Source organism: Polyergus mexicanus, unplaced genomic scaffold (genome assembly GCF_030449975.1).
Source record: "Polyergus mexicanus isolate NDT 795.1 unplaced genomic scaffold, iyPolMexi1.0 SCAF_17, whole genome shotgun sequence".
NCBI lineage: Eukaryota > Metazoa > Arthropoda > Insecta > Hymenoptera > Formicidae > Polyergus > Polyergus mexicanus.
The window spans coordinates 4,270,664-4,295,056 of NW_027223337.1; the positions used below are offsets into that span (position 1 = coordinate 4,270,664).

At 37.9% G+C, this 24,393-nt stretch overlaps 1 pseudogene; it reads right to left on the reverse strand.

Moving 5' to 3' along the window:
- Nucleotides 1-1,745: 1,745 nt before the first annotated feature.
- Nucleotides 1,746-2,556, reverse strand: LOC138940541 (ATP-dependent DNA helicase pif1-like; annotated as a pseudogene).
- Between the last annotated feature and the right edge of the window lie 21,837 nt (nucleotides 2,557-24,393).

Sequence of the window (24,393 nt, forward strand, 5' to 3'; positions counted from 1 at the left end):
TTGTGAAAATGCAAGCAAAGAAGTCCTACTTAGAACTCCTTAGCTTGCATCCGGGTCTTGCCGCCAAAATCGTGCGACGACGCGTGACCCGGCCGCTAAACGATCCCCTCCCGGGAAACCAAGGGGACATAATAAAAAGACCGATCGCTAATAAGCGGCGGGCAGTCTTTATCATTAAATAATATTACGCGGGCAGTCACAATAACTATCAAGCGGGCAGTCAATAACGCTAATTACGGGCAACTATTAAATTAAAGCCACACAGTCGGCAAAAAGAAATACGAAAAATCCAGGAGCGAGTCTCGCGACCAAAACTCGATTCCAAACACGCGCACGCCAAGATATCCGCTATCGCCATACGCGACGCAAGCTAATGTGCCTGAATTTTGTAATCAAGCCATTTTACGAATAAAGCAGATATATATATATATATATATATATATATATATATATATATTTATTCCGAATGCAAAAGTGTCATTTTCTTTTATAATAAAATCAGTGAGTCATTCGGGTAGAGCCCGAATTTCCAAATTCCTTCCGACAAACGATCCCAACTACCATGCCTCTCCGTAGGCAAAACAGTATAAATTTTTGTGTTTGTATAGTTGCATACTTTACATCGTAAGGTTATGTTTAATTGTTGCTTGATTACACTCCTTATATTATCTATGTTATTAATAAGATGTACAATAAATCCACTAACATCTCGTTGAATCTTTTTAAGATATTGATCTCCTGTCAATTGGCATAATGCCATTATATTAATAGTTTCATTGTTTGACATGTAACAATCAATAAATTTTCTTATAATATTCCTATGCTCAAGACGAAACAATAATTTTCTGAGAATAGAAGAATGAAGTATACATTGAATTGAAACATTAGCATAGCAAGATACATTATCAACATTTGGAAATCCTCTTATATGCCATAAAGTAGAATCATTAATATCCTTATCATTAACTTGACATTCCAAAATATTTTTTGATGATATTGCCCAAATTGTATCACGAATCTTGTGAACACGTTGTTTTAAAATATTAATATGTATAAGATCTGGCCTGTATTGTGTTCGCAATCTATTATATTCTATCATAGCTAATTCATTTACTTTTACAGAAGAGGGATCAAAATTTATAAGGTGCAATCCACTTAGAGTAGTCACTCGTGAAAGAGCGGCATATACTTGTCCACAACTGAATATAGAATTTCCAGCTTCCACAACAGCATGTTTTAAACTCAGGCCTTGACTTTTATGAATAGTCATATCATAACTTAGACATATAGGAAATTGTTTTCTTATAACAAATGCTCTATCCATTACTTCAAACTTGACATTTAAACGTTCTATAATATGTTCTATTCCTAATGACACTATTATTTTAATTTTTTCTACTTCATTATCAATTGCGCTACGTATAATTGATGTAATTGTACCAATCATTTACAAGACCTAAACTAACATCGATATTTCTTCAAACGTGTAATGGCATGTGTAATGACACATGCTCCTAATTTGACAGTTATAATTCTTGCTAATCCAGTTGTTCGAGAACTAACTTCATCATCTTTATTTAATATCTTCATAACTTTTTTTTTAAATATGATGTACATTCTAGCAGATCTTGAGCAACGAGTTCTATCTTATCCGAAGAAACACGATTTAACATTGCAGTATTCAAAATATCACATAATGCACAAGTTGAAAGTAAACAAACAGTATCCATTGATAAATTTTGTAATTAATTATATAATTCTTGTAATCGGGCGTCACAATTAATTTCTCTAAAATCGATTTTTCTCGTTTCTAAAATAGTTACGTCCGAATCTGTAACTGTTCCAATTCGAATTCTCATTAATATATCTCGATAAGAATGATCACTTTGTTGTCGTACATTATTTTGTAATTCATCATAATTAAATAAAGACCATAAATTTACAGAACCCATTGCACCAATATATTTCTCAATTTTTAATTTTGATAATTCAATAAAAGGCGGATCTTCATGCACAAGTAAAAGTTGTAATAAATCTCCAAAAAGAAATATATATTTTTTGCCGAACCATTCATTATCGCAATCCATGGTATTAAATATCTTTGTTAATCGCAGATGTATGTACATTAAAGTAATATTTGAAATCATTGAAACTTCATCGATAATTATTAAAACAACATTCTTAAATTCCTCCCATATAATTTTAAGGACTACATCAGAAAGTTGTTTATATTTGGCAGTACGGCCGTGTTCTACCGATAATTGAAATAATCTATGAATAGTAAGTCCATCAATATTAAAAGCTGCTATACCGGTTGGTGCAGTTACCGCTATCTTTTTCAATATATTTTTTAATCCAATATCTAATAGTTTTTATCAAAAAACTCTTTCCAGTACCACCTTCACCGCTTACATAAAGTCTAAGAACTTTACTATTATCATCAGATATACCAGCAGTAATTCTATCAAAGATTCGTTTTTGATCAATATTTAATTGTGTTATCATTTCATCGATATTGACTTCAAATTTATTGCCAACATCTTGAAAGTTCCTCATAGCTCCTTCAACTTCGACAGGAACACATTTTAATGCATCATTTTCAAGACAATCATTTTCCTCTTCATTTTTTGTAATTTCTGATATTTTTTCAATTAATTCTTTAATATTGTCTATACCTTGCTGAATGTCGGTTATTTTTTCATGATACTGAAAACCATCTTTCAATTTATATTGTATTAAAAAAAATGTTTTTACATAAATCACATTCATTCTTTAATTCACTAACATCTCTCCAAGATTGAAATAATAACAATAATGAAAAATAGTAACGCTCTGGTTGAGTATGGACATTATATTTGTAATGATTGATAAGATATCCACGTTTACGTTTCTTTAAATATAAAGATTCACCAAACACATAATATTTTATTGTCTTAGAAATTGATTTAATTTTCATCATACCATTTTGCATAATCATACAAATTAGTAGATTTTAATTCTTTAGGTCTGCTTGGATAATATGTATCAATAAGAGAAAGACAAAAAATATCCATAGATTCAGAATTTAGCATTCCAATCTCTTTGCGATATTTAAGTTTTCTACTTCTAATCATATTTACTTCTAACCATCTTATAATCGTTTCATTGTCAGTACCATATAATGGTATTCCTAATAAAGTGTCAGCAGCTTCGAGAGCTCGACATTCCCTATGATTCAATTTCCCTATCATTCCCTATGATACACATTCTAATATTCCAAAGACAACTTCTCAATGATTTCGTTGAATTTATCTTTTTAAATGTATCTCCTGCGTTATTATTCTTTTCTGCTTTGGATATTTCGTAGTATACCACGTTAATAACGTAGGTTTTTCACCTACAAAATATCCATGTTTTCTTCCCAAGCAGTAAGAATAGCTGGATTATAATCATTAATATTAACTTCATCTTTGGATCGTGGCAAATCATAAAGTCTGCTTTTTGTTTTCAATTTTCTTCTATTCGCTATTGAAACAGCAACGTCTTTAATTTTTAAAGTATCTGTTACGGATTGTGAAAAGCCAAACCTGCATACTTTAGAAAAACCTACTTTAGTTTTTTTGGTGCGCAAGCAGTAATTATTATGTTTATTTCGTTGATATGTATTTACACGTCGATATAATTCAGATGATAACTGTTTATTTGGAATTCTATAAGTGAAATATTTTAAAATAAAAGATGCAATATCTTCATTAGAAGATGTACCAATTATCGGAGCATCTTTTATCCAAATTAAATAAAAATGTTGCATACCTCTACCTTGATATTCACGACGCCGAAAGTAATGAGTGACCTTTCCGATTGGATTATCAGATGAACAAATAAAATGAAGCATAGTTTTAAATTTATTATCCATGAATCTCGAAGTTGATACAGGATCGAGAGCAATAAGTTCGTTTGCAGATTTTTGATTGGCAATTGGTTCATTTATTTCTGGAAGATATTCTATCAAATCGGTCCATAACCACTCACATGGACTGATGGTAAGAAACCAAGTAACAGGTCCATAATTACATATCATACAATGTAAATTACTTCTAAAGTATTCTCCAATATTGTTCTGTATTTCGCAACTTTGAAAATATAGTATTTAAGTTAGATTCAAGCTGCTAGTTAGATAATTGCTCCAAATAAGTAGCAGCTGTATATCTTTCACGAGGATTGGTAACATTCATTTTATGAAATATTCCACTATTTAATTGTCGCATATTGTTATCATGTAATAAATAGAAAAGATATTGTATATTTAACCGAAATTGTGAATGTTGCGACATAAGTTTCATTTTAATATATTCAAAATCAGTTATCCGGACACTTCTATCTTCATGCTGTTCATTCGCACCATATGGATATAAATCAGGAAAACATTTTATATCCAAATCTTTATTACGATTATCCAGTGGAATACCTTGAACTTTTATCATTTGATAAAGTGTAGTTACAGATTCATTTATTCTTTTTTCATACATTGGATATATAGTAAATTGTTCATAATATGATTCTGTTTGCGACATTTGAGTCAATAATGCCTTACATTCTTCCTTAGAAGTATTATTTTTTTCATTTTCTTCATTATCTTTCCCCAAAGTTTTGTCATCAAGTTCCAAATCATGTTCCTGAAACTCAACATCTCGTAATTTGGAATGCAACAAATTTTCAGATGTCGGTAGTGTAATATCTGAATATATAGAATTATTTTGTTTTAACCATACTAAGGCAGTCCATACTTTTTTTACATCGACTAATTTTTTCCAGATTATATTTGCTTTAGTTAGAATACCACGAACTAATATATATAACTTATGATTTAAATTAATAGGTTCAGTCGAAGAACAAATCTTGTTTAACGTTTCGTTTAACGGCAATGGCAAGTGGAATGTTCTACCTTTCACTTTTGAGATCATTTTTCTGTGCGGTAGATTTTTATTTATTACCGTATGCGCTTTTTGCGCAATTTAGAATGCTTTCACTCATTGTATAAGAATTCGCTCGTAATCATTTAATGTTGTTATTTCTTTTGATACTGGTAGCACTTCGAGCTTATTGATTCTGCATGTTGGTGGTATTTTATTATTTTTGAAATATTGATCACAAAAGTTGCAAATAATATATTTTTCATTAATTTTTAATCCTATATCATTAATAAAATTGTTCCATTGTTGTATCATTTTTCTTACAAATTTTTTTCATAACGATATCTCTTTTGAAGCAATATTTTGTACAAGAAATACAAGCAAACTTTGGAACATCTATCGATCGTTTCATAAATGCTGTAAAAGCAAAATAATATTGAGAATAAATTACATCTTCATTTAAATTAATTTCCACATTAACCTGTATTACAGTTTGTCCTTTTTGTTGAGCCTCGATTGCAATATCTTTTAGAGTGTTTATATCAACATCATTTAATGTTTTATGTAATTTATTTAATTTTTTTATTAAAATTAATCAAATTATATATTAATCTTTTAATATATCGTATCATCGGATAATGGGGAGATACCATCTCAATAGATAAAAACCATGATTTATAGTCGATATAACAGCTATGAGAATGACCTAGTTTATCTTGATGTATTTGATTGTAACAATTATAAGAACAAAAATTTTTTACGCGAAGTCATTAATGTACAATTTAAAAATTCTTCAAAGCAACACTTCAAATCGTTAATAATGATCTTTTTCATTTAACAAAGGGAACTACAGCGCCATGCTTTTGTGGTTTTATGTTTTGATTCTATTAAGGGTAAAATGTTAATTGCTTTACCTTTGGAATCCATTATAATAGGTTCAGAAACATTATATGTATGATAGGTAGTTTCTGCAAAATATAATTCCGAAGGAGCGGTATGTTTATCTTGTCCACAAAACACACACACACACACACACACACACACACACATATTTACATATTCTGTAAGTTTTGATGAAGAACATTCCGTTGCACGTGTCAAACAAACTTCCATTTTTTGTTTACATTTATTAAATGTTCTTTTCATTTGTAAAATATAAACTTTCTTATATAAAAGCACCATTTTGCTATACGTTCAGCTTTCAATCTATTTTCAGACAACGATGACATTCTAAGAAGCTTTAATATATTTCTAATACACTTTTCTTTATTGTATTTCATATATGATATTATTTATCAGCATAATATGCTTATTTTTATTATTTATTTTTGGTTTATTAATTTTGTTTCTATAGTAAATTTTTCCTTTTAATAATTTGTTTCTATGTAATCTATAATAATTCTTATTTGATTCCTTCAAATAATTTTTGTGTTTTTCATAATATTTTTTATTCAATTTTTTAAAATCATTTTTGTATTTTTTATAATATTCCTTATTCGATTTTTTAAAATCATTTTTGTATTTTTTGTAATATTCCTTATTCGATTTTTTAAGATTATTTTTGTGTTTTTCATTATAATTTTTTTTTGTTAATAAATCATTTCTATGTGATTCATGGTATTTTTATTAAGAACGCTTTTTTTATTTTTACTAATAATATCTGTCTTACACGATAAAACATGTTCTGAATAAATTTTACAGTACTTACTTCGCTTTTTACTATCTTCACAATTACAATTTACTTTTCTTTTTATACTATATTGGTCTCTGGTTAAATCTTTAATAACATTATTAATATCGACACTATCTTTTATACAATATTATTTTCATTGAATCCATATTCATGACTAATTTGTTTTGAATCAATTAATCCTTCAATTTGAGGAAAATGTTCTATTCTATTTGATTGAAACATTTCCGTTAAATGCTGACACGTTAAATTATGGTCATATATAATTCTATCCGGTTGAAGATCAAATAAAAGAGATATTGCAAAGGCTATTGCAAAAACTCCGCAATCATTACTATTAGGTTGCAATTGGACTGTTAGAAAGTGTACTGGTTGCTTATCAAAGGAATAGAACGGATATAATTTTTCAAAATAGATTTTATGGTGCGTATGCAATCGTTTCATGTTCAGTGAATCATAAATATAAATCATTTTAGTGTCGTAATAACTGCAAACCCAATGGCGATCTAAATTAGTTGCTATATCGCTACAGCTATGCAATATTTAAATATGTTTTTGATTTTTAGGAACAGATTCAATTCTATCAGGACATTGAATTTCCCATGGTTCATGTGGTTGATATTTTGAGCAACTTTTTAATAATAAACCGAAGTACTCAATATGAATATCTTCTAACCATTCACCTCTAAGAATAATCTGTAAATTCTGCATACTTAGAGGTAACATATTTGCAATAAGATTTATATATGTGCGTTTATTTTTGTTATGCAAGAATAGACATCTGTTAACAACGTATTTTCCTGAATACATACCATATATAATTTTTTTTAATATTTTGCGTTTTGTCTGCAGAAATATGCAATGATGAAAAATATTTCTTAGAAATGTCATGAGTAGAATGCTCAAAATCATTACATTCATTTACAATATTATTATTTTTATTTATTATATTATAACGATCAAACGGATCTTTATCATATTTTTTTACTACTTGCTCCATTGTCATTTCAGTTATATTATTTTTTAATTTTATTAAATCCGCAGACTTTTCTTGTTCAGTTTTCTTTTGTCGACATTCTTGTTTTTTTCTAGCTAAGACTTTCCTATTTTGTATTTCATCTAAACTAAATAATTTTTTTGGATCATTAGGTCTTATAATTCGAGGAAAATCTATTTTTTCGAGGAAATTCTATTTTTTCTAATTGAAACATATGTGCCAAATGTTGACGCATTAAAGTATGGTCATACATAACCGTATTTGATCGAAGGCCAAATAAAAGTGATACTGCAAATGCAATTGCAAAAGCACCGGAATCGAAAGAATTAAATTGATTCTGAACTAATGGAAATCGTACCGGTTTCTTATCAAAAGAATAAAATGGATATAACTTGTCAAGATATATCTTATGATGAGCATGCAAGCGTTTTAAATTCAATGAATCGTAAATATAAATAGCTTTTGTATCATAATAGCTACAAACCCAATGCCCATTTTCATTAGTAATCATATCGCTACAACTATGTAATATTTGAATATGTTTCTGTTCCTTACAAACAGATTCGATTGTATCGGGACATCAACCACGTGAAACATGGAGAATACAATGGTATTCTCCATGTTTCACGTGGTTGATATTCCGAACAAGATTTTAATAATAATCCAAAGTGATCAATATAAATGTCTTTCCAGACAGCACAAAACATCCTCAGGATCATCCTGAATATGTCCAGGACGGTTCAGGACATTTGTAGGATGTTTTAAGATATTATTATAAATATATTTATAAAAATTTAATATGCATACATAATTATTTTTAGTTGTGTCGGCTATTTAATATAATTTAAAAATCTTAAGTATTATAATAAGTATTAATGTCCTATAAATGTCCTATAAATGTCCACTGGATAACCCCTGGATGTCTGTAGGATATATCTGCCTTGTCTATTATATTGGATGTCTTTTGGATTTCCAGAGGACATATACATGTGCAATTAATTGTTAACATTAATTTCGTTTAATATTAATAATTGAATTTGATGCGCACATTTTTATATATCCAAAATTATTATTTATTTAATATTTTATGAGAAATGTTACTGTTCGCAACATTCCAAAAACTTTACCGCTAGTTCGTTTGTTTACCGTTATGTGACACGCGAACTCGTATTTGAGATTTGGTCATGAGAATTATATAAAGCTTGCAAAGAGCAACTGACAGGAAATTACAAATGTAATTATTTTCTATCAGTTCAATTTCTGATGCAATCCCAACATAGGGAATTCAGATATTGGATTGTTTAGAAAATATTACACAACTCAAACCCGGGAGCCAAACCTAAAATATTCATGTACAGCACGAAAACCTCAAATATTAAAGAACGGTGAACTATTTTTAATATTAGATTTTTAATATTGGCAGTAAATAACAAAACATAATTTTAATTCATATTTAAATTTTTAAATTTGCTCCTTGAAACATACGAAAAATATCCCTAACATATCCTATAAAAATCCTTAGGATGTTCCACAGGATCTCCCTGGATTCTCCAGGGGTTAATATACGGCTATCATTTACTCTTCCTCAGGATATCCAAAGGAGATCTGAGGATTACAATGGGATATCCTGAGGATATCCTACATGTATGTCCTGGATGCCCTTTGGATGTCCTAAGAACATCCTTGTGCTGTCTGGGTTCTAACCATTTATCTTCAAATATTATCTGCATCGCGTAGGTATTTGGCGATTGAGTATTATCCATTACTTTATTAGCAGATATAACAAATTGAAAACAATAAAAATTAGAATATTATTTATTTAAAATTTATTATTGTTTAACACTTTAAAACAGGCTATATAAATATTTAATAATTTAAAACAATTGAGCATCCAAATTTAACGCTCTTACAACAAATAATTCTTAATTATACAAACAAATATTCTCAATAATATTAAGCTGCTAAGACAAGGCAAGATTTAGCCTTAATGCAGCTAAATTTTTTATACAATGCTTATAGCAACTGATTTTTTTAGTACAGCGCTTATGGTAGCCGATTTTTTAATACAGCGCTTATGGCAGCCGAAACCCAGCGCCAGAGAGCAGCCGATATAATAATTGACAAAATTGTCAATCACGTTTAACCTGTAAATAAAAATTTTTATTCATTATTAACAATTGCAGTCCATGATAATATCACATGTAAATATATTTTAAATAATACCTTCTTATCCCAGATAGCCAAGTCTGTTCGAACAGATTTTGCCAAACGTCTGCTACAAATATTTGTCAGCAGAAAGATTCCAGACTGTATACAAAGTCTGTTATATCAGATAATGATAGCAGAATGTCAACAGAAATGTTACAAAACCTGCTGACATAATTTGACAGCAGATCAGTAGCAGAAACCGAGCAGGATTTGCATAGAATTATTATAGCAGATAGCCAGCAGAAACCGAGCAGGATTTGCGCGCGCGCAATCTGACGGCAGATTGGTAGCAGAAATCGAGCAGGATCTGCTAACATGACTTGAGATCAGATTGTCGGCAGAAATCGAGCAAGATCTGCGCGCGCGCAATCTGATGGCAAATCGGCAGTAGAAATCAAACAGAATCTGCTTTTAGCATTTATATAATTTATTGAAATAGTATAGTTTATTCGCTTACAGCTATGCGGCGTACTATTCATTTTCTATATCCGTATTCAAGTTCTTGTCACGAACGTATATAATACCTGTAAAATGCGGCTAATAACATCGTAATTATTTCTATCAGTTTAATTTCGGGTACGACTCCCGTACCGGGAATTCAGACATTAAACTGATTTTTACAAAATCAGACAGATAAATATCCGATTTTCACTTATTTGGAAAGAAATTATCCAAATAAGTGAAAATCGTTTGTTATTATATCCATTTAAGATATAAAATAGAAATTAATTTCCATATAAATAAAATATTTTAATATTGATTTAATTTCATAAATTAATTATTCAAATTTTCATATATATATTACATTAATACATATTATTAATATTATAATATTATGTTAATAATTCAAACGTCAGAAAATGACATCCCGTGAAAGTGACATATCAAATATTGACGTCATTTTTTAATCTTATGAGAGCTAACTTTAGGATTAACTCTAATTGGTTATTTTGTGACCAAAATTTACTGTCATTTTGATATTTAGACTCGAGACCCTTTAAATGTTTAAATCCATTTAAATGTACTATTTTATATAAATGTCTAGAAATTGCTTGATTTCTGATGTCAATCTGCCGTCAGATTGCGCGCAGGCTCTGCGTGATTTCTGCTGCCAATCTGCTCACATTGCCTGTCAGCAGGCTCTGTCGACAAAACCTGAGCTTAATGTGGTCACAGATGGCTATGGTTTTGGCATGGAATTCTGATTAAATTTGCTGCCAATCTGCGCGCATGCTGCTAGCATTTTGCTGTCTGGGTATGTAATTGAAATTATTTGAATATCTGCCACTGTCCAAAGCCAATGTCAGTCTGTCCTTTTATATGGCAACTGCAACAATAGTGACTATATGAAATAATATTGCGACGTATGATAAATACTATTTTTTACCTATTGCTTAGAATTGTCTTCGATTAGTAATCGTGATGCACGTAACAGGTTACGATTGCAAGTAATTTAACCTACGTAAAGCACGTAATCGTAATCAAAGAATAAATTTTGCTATAGTAACGCAACATAATGAAAAATACGAAAAATTAATGGGACGCCATCTTTAAAATGATTCAATCGATAATTATAGCAAAATCCACCATTTTAAAATAATACAGCCAATAAGAAACAATAATGATTTAATCGATAATTGTAGCAAAACCATAAAAAAAACAAAAATATTTCTAGTAAATAGCAACAAGATCAGGATACATCTGCCGTTTCTCCCAATTAAAAAAAAAATGAAAAGATCGAAAATAAAAGAAGAAGAAGTAAATTCTATCTTTGATATATCCATTTTTTGATATACAGGGTGTTTCAAAACAACCTTCCATCCTTAAAATGACGTATTCCTGATACGATTCTAAGACGATTTTTCCTTTACCAAAATTTGAATTGAAGCGTAATTTTTGAGTTATAAGCAAAAATAGTTAGCAAATCACGTGTCGAGTACAGAAGGCAGGCAGGACCGGTGCAACGCGCCGCAGCTGATCGTCCAACGCGTGACTACCACAGCATGAGGCTAACTATTTTATCTTATAACATAAAATTATGCTTTATATAAAATTTTGGTAAAGAAGAAAATGTCTTAGAATTACGTCAGAAATACGTATTTCTTAAAATAATGTCATTTTAATGAAAGTTGTTCCGGATCGCCGCTCGTCGGACGCTGCGATCAGCTGATTGCTACACGCGATATGTGTATGGTGGAATGTGTGCGTAAAAGGAAGGTAGAGACATAGAGAGAGAAAGAGAGAGAGAGTGAGAGAGAGAGAGGAAGAAGAAGGGAAGGAGGGAATGAGGGAGAGACGTTTATACACGCACGTACGCATATACTTTTTTTCTCGCTCTCTTTCTCTCTTTTACACAACACTTATACACTCTCTCATTCGGTCACTCATTCACGCACTCACTCACTCACCTGCTCACTCACAGCGTAGCGAATCTTCATACTACGTATTATCGTTAACTGCTGCACGATTATTATTTAGCGATGGACCGCGGAGACTGCGCGATCACATTGTTACGTTGCCTAGCGATACGAGAAACGCGATATGTACCGTGCAAGTTGCAACGTGCGTGTGGCGCGTGGCGCGTGATTGACGCGAGATAAGACGAACGATTTTCTAAAACCTTTGCATTACGAATGCGGTAGAAAACATGAAACGTATAATTTTTTAATAACCAGAGCGCACATGCAAATCGCTTCTGGAATAAAATATTTTTTAAACCAATCAGCACACGAATAAAAATCGCCTCTGGGACAAAATGTTATTTTTTTAATAATCAGAGCACACATTCAAATCGCATCTAGTGTGAAATATTTCTTAAAACAACTAGTTCACGATTAAAAATCGCCTATAGAACAAAATGTTATTTTTTTAATAGGCAGAGCGCACATACAAACCGTTTTTGGTGGGAAATATTTCTTTCGACAACCAGTTCACGAATTGATCGCTTCTGGGATACATTCTTCAACTAAAGCGTACATGCAAAACGTTTTTGGTGGGAAATATTTCTTTCAAGAACTAGCTCACGAATTGATCGCCTCTGGCTAACTAATTACTGTGACACAACTACTATTGCAAAATAAATATAATCAATTTTCAGTGAAATATACAAATAAGCAAAAGATTAATTATATTTTAATAAATTTGAAGTTACTATTACATATACACAAACATATACACACATGTAGATAATATATAACACATACAGGGTGTTTCAGAACAACCTTCCATCCTTAAAATGACGTATTACTGATACAATTCTAAGACGATTTTTCCTTTACCAAAATTTGAATTGAAGCGTAATTTTTGAGTTATAAGCAAAAATAGTTAGCAAATCACGCGTCGAGTACAGAAGGCAGCCAGGAGCGACGCAACGCGCCGCAGCTGACCGTCCGACGTGTGACTACCACGCATGAGTCGCTAACTATTTTATTTTATAACATAAAATTATGCTTTAAATAAAATTTTGGTTAAGAAGAAAATGTCTTAGAATTACGCCAGGAATATGTATTTAAAATAACGTCAATTTAGCGAAAGTTGTTCCGGATCGCCGCTCGTCGGATGCTGCGATCAGCTGATTGCTACACGCGATGTGTGTATGGTGGAGTGTGTGCGTAAAAGGAAGGGAGACACAGATAGAGAGAGAGAGAGAGAGAGAGAGAGAGAGAGAGAGAGAGAGAGTGAGAGAGAATGAGGAAGGGAAGGAGGGAATGAGGGAGAGACGTTTATACATACGCACGCACGTACACATACACTTTTTTTCTCGCTCTCTTTCTCTCTTTTACACAACACTTATACACTCTCTCATTCGGTCACTCATTCACACACTCACTCACTCACCTGCTCACTAACAGCGTAGCCAATCTTCATACTACGTATTATCGTTAACTGCTGCACGATTATTATTATATTTAGCGACGGACCGCGGAGACTGCGCGATCACATTGTTACGTTGCCTAGCGATGCGAAAAACGCGAAATGTACCGTGCAAGTTGCGACGTGCATGTGACACGTGGCGCGTGATTGACGCGAGATAAGACGAACGATCTTCTAAAACCTTCGCATTACGAATGCGGTAGAAAACATGAAACCTATAATGACGTACTTAAAAAAATTACTTATTTATAAAAATGATAACTACAATATTTCTAAATAATTATTATTTTAAAATCGTCTTATTTCGCGTTAATCTCGCGCCACACGCAACTTGCACGGTAAATGTCGCGTTTCTCGTATCGCTAGGCAACGTAACAATGTGATCGCGCAGTCTCCGCGGTCCGTCGCTAAATAATAATCGTGCACCAGTTAACGATAATACGTAGTATGAAGATTCGCTACGCTGTGAGTGAGCAGGTGAGTGAGTGAGTGTGTGAATGAGTGACCGAATGAGAGAGTGTATAAGTGTTGTGTAAAAGAGAGAAAGAGGGCGAGAAAAAAGTGTATGCGTACGTGCGTGCGTGTGTATAACCGTCTCTCCCTCATTCCCTCCTTCCCTTCCTCTTCCTCTCTATCTCTCTCTATCTGTCTCTTCCTTCCTTTTACGCACACACTCCACCATACACATCGCGTGTAGCAATCAACTGATCGCAGCATCCGACGAGCGGCGATCCGGAACAACTTTCGCTGAAGTGACGTTATTTTAAGAAATACGTATTTCTGACGTAATTCTAAGACATTTCCTTCTTTACCAAAATTTTATATAAAGCATAATTTTATGTTATAAACTAAAATAGTCAGCGAATCATGTTGTGGTAGTCACGCGTTGGACGGTAAGCTACGGCGCGTTGCGCCGCTCCTGCCTGCCTTCTGTACTTGACGCGTGATTTGCTAACTATTTTTGCTTATAACTCAAAAATTACGCTTCAAATCAAATTTTGGTAAAGGAAAAATCGTCTTAGAATCGTATCAGGAATACGTCATTTTAAGGATTTAAGGATGGATTTGTTCTGAAACAACCTGTATAGTATGCTCGGATAAAAAAGAGATGGACAGAGAAGAATGGACAAAGAGAGGAAAAAGGTATGAGTGTAACTGAGCAAGTATCTGTACAAGTGAGTAGGATAGTATGGTCGGTTTTGGCTCAGTTTGTAGTGAGTGTGAGAGAGAGGGTACCGTTGGGGAGGAAGAGAGAGAGATAGTTTCGGAGCAGTTTGTAGGCGCCCGAGGGATGGAGATCGGGCTGGGCGGGTGTATGGGGGGGTAAGAAGGGTGAGAGGGGAAGCGCGGCCGGGGGGAGCGGTGGGTACGAGTCGCCGAGAGCGCTCGAGAGATGGCGCTCGGGGGGTGGCAGTTCCTCCCGATTCGACCTTGACGCGACTCGTTCTTTAGGGGCACGCGCCGCTTCTAGCGCGCGATCCGCTATCGCGATTCTTTAGGAGGGCGCGTCGCTTCTAGCGCGCGATCCGCTGTCGCGATTCTTTAGGGACGCGCGCGACGCTTCTAGCGCGCGATCCGCGAGCGGACGGCGGGCGCCCGGCGTCGAGGGGGCGGGGGATCGTCGGTGGGCGGTCGAGCGGACGGAGGAGCGTCCCTCGTCGCTCTCCTCTTCTCGAGGCGCGCGTTAGCGACGATACGAGCGCGCTTATCGCGTTTCGGGGCGAGTTTTTTTCCATTTTCCGGCGACGTCGCGCGTCCGGTGGCGAGACGCGTCCGAGAGCGAGTATCCATGACTCGGTTAATCGGGGGCGCGTCCTCGCTATTTTTCCCGTTATAAAAGGACGCCGCGACGGTCTCGAGGTATTAGTACGTTCGAGAATATTTCGCGGCGCGATGAAGCGCGCGCCGAGTGCTTTAACGAGATTAGCCGGAAGAGCGGTGAATGTTCGAATCGGAAGTATCGAGGATATACGGAATTTGGAGATACCGAATTGTTTGAAGAAGGAACTACGCGAATGTTATATAGAGGACCGTTTGTACTGTATAGAGGAGATCGGCTTCGCGGAAGAGTTCGTGCGAGAGGCGAGCGAGACGCGATTCGACGAGCCTTTCGCGAATGTCGGAGCCGATAGCTATTTGCTTTATCGCAATTGGAAACGGCGATACGGAATTCCGAAATTTTCGTGGGAGGTGAATCACGTCGTGCATTGTTTTTTTAAGTTTGGTTGTCGATTCGAGAACGGAAATTATTTCGAGGAGGATGAGAGATATTGCGCGTATTGCGCGCGTAGCTCGAGTTTCGCGAAAAGCGTATCGACGCACGTGACGAAAACGGTGTATAGCGAGATGGTGCCCGCTTGCGATCTCGTCGACGAGGTTTTCGACGTGTCGAATAATTGGTGCGCTGGCTGCGAGACGAGAGCTTTGTTCTATATCGAGAATTACGACGAGGAAGAGACGTGGTTTATTTTTAAAAAATCTTGGCGTTCGTTAGACGACGAGTGACGAATCGAGAAACGATGGAGGCGCGCGATCTTCTCGATAGCGCGCGGGACGTCGCGACGGAGGACGCGTATCGCGCGTGGGCGCGACGGTGCGACGAGTGTCTCGAGTCTCTGCGGGAGAGGTGTCGAGGCGAGCGTCGGGGTAGATCGACCGGAGCGATCAATTCTCTTATCGCTCGCATCGTTCGATTGACGGGCGCGAGAGACGATCTGCGTCGACGTTTCGAACGCGCGGGAGGCGGTGTAGAGAGACGCGAGGGATTCTCGTGGTCCGAGATCGAGACGGCTTTCTCTAGACGCGTTTTAACCGGCGCGGTTATTAATTTCGATTATATCGAACCTCGGCGATTTCTCGAGGACGCTAGAGATATCGTGCTCGATCGAATACGCGATGTTATAGATGGATATAACAGTGTTAAGGTCAATACCGCGTTCATCGACGAGTTCGTCTCGGGCGACAAGATCGGTGTTAAGACTATCGTTACGAAGAATTATCCGCTTCTACCTCTTTCCGACTTGCGAGAGTGGTACGAGAAGCGAGTGGTCGACGCTACTCTAGCCTCGTTGGAGGAATTTCAGGAGCGCGATAGCGGATGGGCGTTATCGCGAATATTCAATTTAACGGTGAACGTGAACAGATACAATCCTATGCGCGCGGGGTGCCACGTCAAATTACCGCGAGAGATCATATTGAAGAGAGCGGTAATAAACGTGCAATCTAATGACAATGCGTGTTTCGCATGGGCGGTGGTCGCCGCTCTGTATCCAGCCGAAAAAAACGCGGGTCGGGAATCTTCGTACCCGCATTACACGACAGTGCTGAATCAGGAGGGCGTTAAGTTTCCTATGAGTTTGAACAAAATTACTAGATTCGAGCGTATTAACGACATATCTATCAATGTGTACACCGTTCGAGATAAAAAGGAGGGAAAAGGCGGTTGCCGCGTCGTTCCTCTGCGTCTCACTGACGATAAAAAGGACAGACACATTAATCTGCTGTATTTTGACGATACGACGCGACGAGATAACGCGACGCATTTCGCGTGGATCAAGAATCTGTCGCGACTCGTCGGCTCGCAACTGAGCGGTAGGCAACATAAATTGCATATATGCGATCGGTGAGTACAAATTAAAAGAATCGTCGCGCGATGTTGATAATGCGCGCGATTTAAAAATGTGCGTTATGTCGCAGATGTATGCACTATTTTCGAACGAGCGATAAGTTATCGGCTCACAGCGTGGACTGCGGAAGGATGAACGAGTGCGCTATAGTCCTTCCTACCAAAGACGACAAATGGTTAGAGTTTCGCAACTATAGTAGAAAGGAGCGACTTCCATTTGTGGTGTACGCCGATCTCGAATGGTTGCTGAAGAAGAAAGAGGAGAGGAGAACGTCGAACACATCTATCGTTCAGCATCACGAAGTCTATAGCGCCGGATATTACGCGCGATGCGCGCTCGATGGCGTTAGCTCGACCTACAGAGCTTATCGCGGCGAGGATTGCGTATTGTGGTTCGTTAAAGAACTGCACGATCTAGCGCTTCGCGCGAAGACTATTCTCGATATCGATGCTCCTATAACGGATCTTACACCGGACGAGTGGGAGAGATTCGTAAACGCGACGCGCTGCAGCGTATGCGAGAGACCGTTCGAATCGGGAGACGCTCGCGTGCGCGATTACTGTCATCTGACCGGACGATACAGAGGTCCGGCGCATTCGAATTGTAATTTAAATTATAAGGATACTTACGTAATTCCCGTATTCTTTCACAATTTATCGGGCTACGACGCGCATTTTATCATTAAAGATGTAGCTAACGTTTTTCCCGGCAGCGTGGAAATATTGCCGATAACGAAAGAAACGTACATCTCTTTTACGAAAAACGTCGAGGATGCGTGGAACGAGGGATGGTTCGGGAGACGCTTGAAATTGCATTTCGTGGATTCTTTCAAATTTCTAAGCGCGAGTCTCGAGAAATTGGCGTCGTATCTAGACAAGAGCGAGTTGAGGATCGCGCATTCGGAATTTTCCGACCTTAGCGACGCCGATTTCGAGCTTCTCGCGCGAAAGGGCGTATTTCCGTACGAGTATGTCGACGACGTAGATAAATTTCTGGAGATTCGTCTACCGCCGCGCGAGGCTTTTCACAGTTCGCTAACCGGTGACGCGATATCCGAGAGCGATTACGCGCGCGCGATAAGAGTCTGGGAGCGATTTTGCGTCGAAACGTTGGGCGATTATAGCGATTTGTATTTAAAGACCGACGTTCTTCTATTGGCCGATGTCTTCGAAAATTTTCGCGATGCGTGTATGAGGAGTTATAATTTAGATCCCGCGTATTATTACACGTTACCGGGATACACATGGGACGCTATGTTAAAGTATACGGCGATTCAAATTGTTAACCGACATCGATATGGTGATGTTCGTGGAACGCGGAATACGCGGCGGGCTAAGTCAATGTTCCAACAGATACGCGCGCGCTAATAACAAGTATTTACAGTCGTACGATTCTTCGAAACCATCGTCGTATCTCATGTACTTCAATATAAATAATTTGTATGGATGGGCGATGTGTCAATCGTTGCCTTACGAAAATTTTCGATGGGTCGATGACGTTACGAGCGTTGACTTAACGTCCGTGACACCGAACTCGCCTATCGGTTACATTCTAGAGGTCGACCTTGCGTATCCGTCCGACCTTCACGATTCTCACGCTGACTTGCCATTCTGCCCGACGCGCGATAAGCCGCCCGGAAAACGAGACGAGAAGCTTCTCGCCACGCTGTACGATAAGAGCCGTTACGTAATATATTATCACAATCTGCAGCAATACGTTCGACACGGATTACGCGTTACGAAAATACACAGAATATTGCGATTCGCGCAATCTCCATGGCTGCGCGAATACATCGAACTGAATACGCGACTACGAATTAACACGAAAAACGAGTTCGAGAAAAATCTATACAAATTTATGAATAACGCTGTGTTCGGCAAAACTATGGAGAACGTGCGCAATCATTCGAATGTTCGACTCGTGACTCGATGAGACGGGCGATACGGCGCGGAGGCGATGATCGCGAAGCCGAACTTTCACAGTAGAAGCGTCTTCGCGGAGGATCTCGTAGTCGTGGAATTGCGCAAACTCGAGGTTAAGTTCAACAAACCGATTTATGTGGGTATGTGCATTCTCGACATATCTAAGATTCGTTTGTACGAATTTCACTACGAGTACATGCTACCGTTGTATCGAGATAAGTGTAGAATAATGAACACCGACACAGATAGTCTCATTTATCGCGTCGAGTGTGAGGACGTGTACGAGAATATGAAGCGCGATATCGACAGATTCGATACGAGCGATTATGCGACGGATAACGCGTACGGTATGCCTCTCGCTAAGAAAATACCCGGTGCGATGAAGGATGAGAACGCTGGCGCGATTATGACCGAATTTATCGGACTCAGAGCGAAGATGTACGCGCTGCGAGTCGACGGTAGAAGCGATACGAAGAGGATCAAGGGTGTTAAGAGCGGCGTCGTCGCAAGAACGATAACGTTCGACGATTACGCGCGCTGTCTTCGACGAGGGATCGAGATGAAGCGCGAGCAGTTTTGTATAAGATCCGAGTTACATGAGATGTATACAGTGTCGGAGTTGAAGATCGCGCTCAGTCCGCACGATGACAAGCGATGCGCGATATCGGGAACTACGGATACGTTACCGTGGGGACATTATAAAATACCGCTGTAAGGAGCGAAAAAACGTATATCAAAAAAATATTATTTATGTTTAATAAAATACTCCGCGAGCGTGATAGAAGAGAATAACGAGCGCGCGTTTCGCAAGGATCGAACTCGCGAGCGTTTCGTAATATTGCGAGGCGCGTTCGCTATTCTATCTACGACGCTATCGGAAATGTTTCTTAAAACATTCAAATTTTAGTAGTTTATTGTTAGTATAAACATATTTTATAAATAATATATTACCATCGTAATTATACCGAAGAGACGCGCTTCTAAATTTCACATCAAAGTATATAAATTTTACATCACAGGTTTGTATTCTTTGATTTGGAATTTCGAGACTCGAAACATCGGTGGACGTTCTACGAATCGTCTTTATTGATAGTATAAACATATTTTATAAATAATATATTACCATCGTATTCTTTGACTTGGAATTTCGAGACTCGAAACATTGATGAACGTTCTACGAATCATCTCGAAGAACGCGCGATGAGAAAACGTTGGTTAACATTCTACGAATTATCGCGAAGAGACGCGTTTCTAAATTTTACATCAAAATATATGAGTTTTATATCACAGGCTTGTATTCTTTGATTTGGAATTTCGAGACTCGAAACATCGGTGGACGTTCTACGAATCGTCTCGAAGAACACGCGATGAGAAAATGTTGGTTAACATTCTACGAATTATCGCGAAGAGACGCGTTTCTAAATTTCACATCAATATATACAAATTTTACATCACAGGTTTGTATTCTTTGATTTGGAATTTCGAGACTCGAAACATCGGTGGACGTTCTACGAATCATCTCGAAGAACGCGCGTTTTGCGCGAATAATATAATTTGTTGTTATAAATAATATAATTTGTATATCCGAAAATGCGATAAATAAAAAAATAAAAAAATAAATATTCGATCAGTCCTATTTATAATAGATTTTAATCAAAAATCGCGGAAATGTTCGATCAGTCTTATATGTAATAGATTTTGTTAAAATCTATTATAAATAGGACTGATCGGACATTTTCACGATCTTTCTATTATGCTCTCGAAAGTGTTTTATATAGAGTAATGTGAAAAAAATGTTAATGCGAGTTACGATGTTATCATAGTGACGTAATAGAGAATGTATATAGAGCGTGAGAAAGAGTACGTATAAAGTTTGAAAGAGAGAACGCAGGATACGGCGGCCGCGTAGCGGCGCGAGAGAGAACTCGTATAGAACGCGAGAAAAAATTCGTATATAACGTCAAAAAGACGAACTCGCGCGTGTTTTTGCGATATAAAAAATCATGGAAACCACCATTCAGTCTAAATCTCGGCTAATCTGGACTCGATTTGGCAAATTCTCGCGTTCTCTCTCATTTGCATAGAGCATATCATGCTACATGCAAGCGAGAGAGAACGCAACGAATCTTACCACAAATCGGGTCGAGATTAGCCGCGAATTAGACAGATCGATGATTTCCATGACTCTTTATTATGTTTTCGAAAGTGTTATATATCGAGCAACGCGAAAAAAAGGTTACCGCGAGATACGACGTTCGCTTAACGACGCGATGAAGAATGTATATAGAATGTAAGAAAGAGTCCGTATAAAGCGCGAAAGAGAGAACGCAGGACGCGGCGGCCGCGTAGCGGCGCGAGAAAGAATCTATATGGAGCGCGAGAGAGAACTCGTATGGAACGCGATAATAATTTAATATATGTAGTTATATTTAATATATGTAGTTATATTTAATATATGTAGTTTTATTTAATAAAAATACATTTTTATCATAATACAGCTGTTTTATTTATCCAAGAATTGTGCGATTCGTCCATTCCTAGCCATTTCACATAAATCTCGTCGCCCTTTCGACGCAGCACCTTTTCCATGAGATACACGTCGGGATCGCCGACGCGCAGCAACCCGTGCTCGTAGAATCCTCCGGCGATCGGCTCGCCGCGCGGAATCCTTCAACAGATACGTTACGGGATTAGTCCGTTGTATCTTAGTTATTCGAAAAATCTCTGTAGTCCAGTTGGGTGTGAAGTCTTTCTCGAAGATCGTCTTAAATTTGCTAATGCGTACCGGATCGGCTACTTTGAATTTCGCCGGAGCCGCGGTCTTTATATTGCTGTATACAGTATTTAAAAGTTTATCGGCGATCGCTGGAGTTACGTCGACGGGTTTCATACCTATAGTGCGATGTTTTCGCGCGTTATATTCTTCGACGAGTCGAGGTAACTCGTCGATCCACTTGTACGTTCCGTTTAGCGTGAAGTACTTCCACATAGAGTTTTTGAGCGTACGATTGAATCGTTCGACTATCGACGCTTTCATCACCGAGTACGTCGAATAATGATTCACTCCGCGCTTCTTCGCGAAATTTCGCACATCGGCATTGTAGAATTCCTTTCCTTTATCGGTCTGCAGATTTTTCGGACACCGCTTAGAGTTTCGTACTATTTTAGATAACGCTCGGATAACCTCGTTCGCGCTAATACTCTTAAGCGGTACAGCCCATGCGTATTTGCTTAACGCGTCGATAACGGTGAGTATGTAGTTGTGGCCTTTGTTGAGTCTCGCGTAAGGACGCATCTCGACCACATCCGCTTGCCATAGGTCGTCGTACCCGCGCACCGCGACGCGACGACGCGGGAAGTTTCTTCTCGCGGGCGCGTGCAATTCCTCGACTAGTCTTCGTTTTTCCACGCTCATAATTCTCTTCTCTTTCTCTCGAGAATAACGTTGGGTGGAATCTCTCTCTCGAGCGGCTCGCCGCTCCCGCTAATCTTCGCCAGTTCCCTCACTCTTCCCGATAGCTCGTCCGCGTCTCTCTTCAATCGCGACGTTGAATTTTCCAATTCTCGTATCTTCGCCTCGGATTTCGCCGCGGAATTCGCCGCGATGCGCGATTTTTGGGTTAGTTCCTGTATTACCTTGATTGAACATTATTTTATAATCGCTCGCGTTTCTCGTCGAGGACTCCGCCGCGTTGAGCGATATAGTATTTTTTGCGGCCTCGATTCGATCGCCTAAACCTTTAATTCGTTTATCCAAAACATCGATCCGTTTATCTAGAGCGTTAGCGCTCGTTTCTATTCTCGAAATGAAATTTTCCGCAGCGTCTATTCGTTTACTCAGAGCGTCATCGCGCGTTTTTATCTCGGAAACGAAACTCTCCGCGACGTCTATTCGTTTACCCAGAGCGCTATCGAGCTGAGCGAGTCTCGTGAACAATAGAATGACGCCCTGCCCTGCCTCGTCCGCGTCTTTTCTCAATTGCGATGTGATTCCCTCGATGTAGCTTTTGCTTGTCGCATCGGCGTCCTCCTCAGGTTGAGCCAAGCGTTTTATCTTGCGCTCTCTCGCGTCGTATTCGATGGAAGAGCTTAGACACAGCGCGTTATCGCGCACGTAATTTCGCAGAGACTCGATAGCCGGACGTAGTCTTCCGGTTCTCGCGTCGTAGCCTCGGTTTCTTAAAGGTGAGCCAAATTTGCTCACGGACATCGCGAATTCCGCGTACGACTGCGACGGTCGTCGACGCGACGGTTCGATTTATACGATCGCTCCTGTCTCGCGAAGCTCCTCGATTATCAATAGAATCTCGTTTTCGTGAGCGTTGTTGCCGGCTCGACGCGAAGCGTCTAACAATCGCAGACGATCCACTAATTCGTTCGGATCGTCCCAATGGACGTAATCGATTTTATTGTTCGTGATACGCATAGTCGACGGTACGCGACCCGCGCCTGTTTTTTTCGCGCCGCTGCCGTGAATAAGCGGAGCGATAATGAATTTATATTTGTATCCTTTATTTCCTAAAACAAACTTTTTAGCGTCATGATCGCGTCTATGAGCGTTCGTTGTTAACAATATACTTCTGTATGTTAATTTATCCTTTTCTGTATATATGAGACTATCAGGAATTTTCATAAAGATTAATTCGTACAAACCGGGAGTACCGATATATTTAACCTCATCTATGAATATAGAATCATTCGCGTCTATGTCGAATCGTTTATCGCCGAGCATCGCGCTTTTCTCGCCGATGTAAACTCCGTAAACGTGATCGATCTCGTTCGGCGCTTCTCCGCCGAGAAGAGTACCCATATATTTTCGCCCTAACGGTCCTAGTCGACCGTGCGATATCTCGCGATCTTGAGAAATTCGCGGAATTTGGAGTATTTCGAGCGTCGAGGGCGATTCGAGACTCTCGGATTCGAACGTTTCGTACTCCTCGGTTTCGTCTCGCGCGAATGGATCTCTCTCGACGGAATATTCGTTTAATGGAGTAGAGACGGCGTCCAATCGTCGTCGCGCGCGTATTCGTTTCGCCTTAGGTTTTTTCCAAACGGGAGTTAGCGCTTCGTCCTTCCATTTTTCCTCGACGCTCGTCGTCGAGGGCGAGGCGTCGATCACGTCTCGTTTTATCGTCTCGCGCTTAATTTCGTCTCGCTCTATCTCGTCTCGCTCGGCGCGATCAGC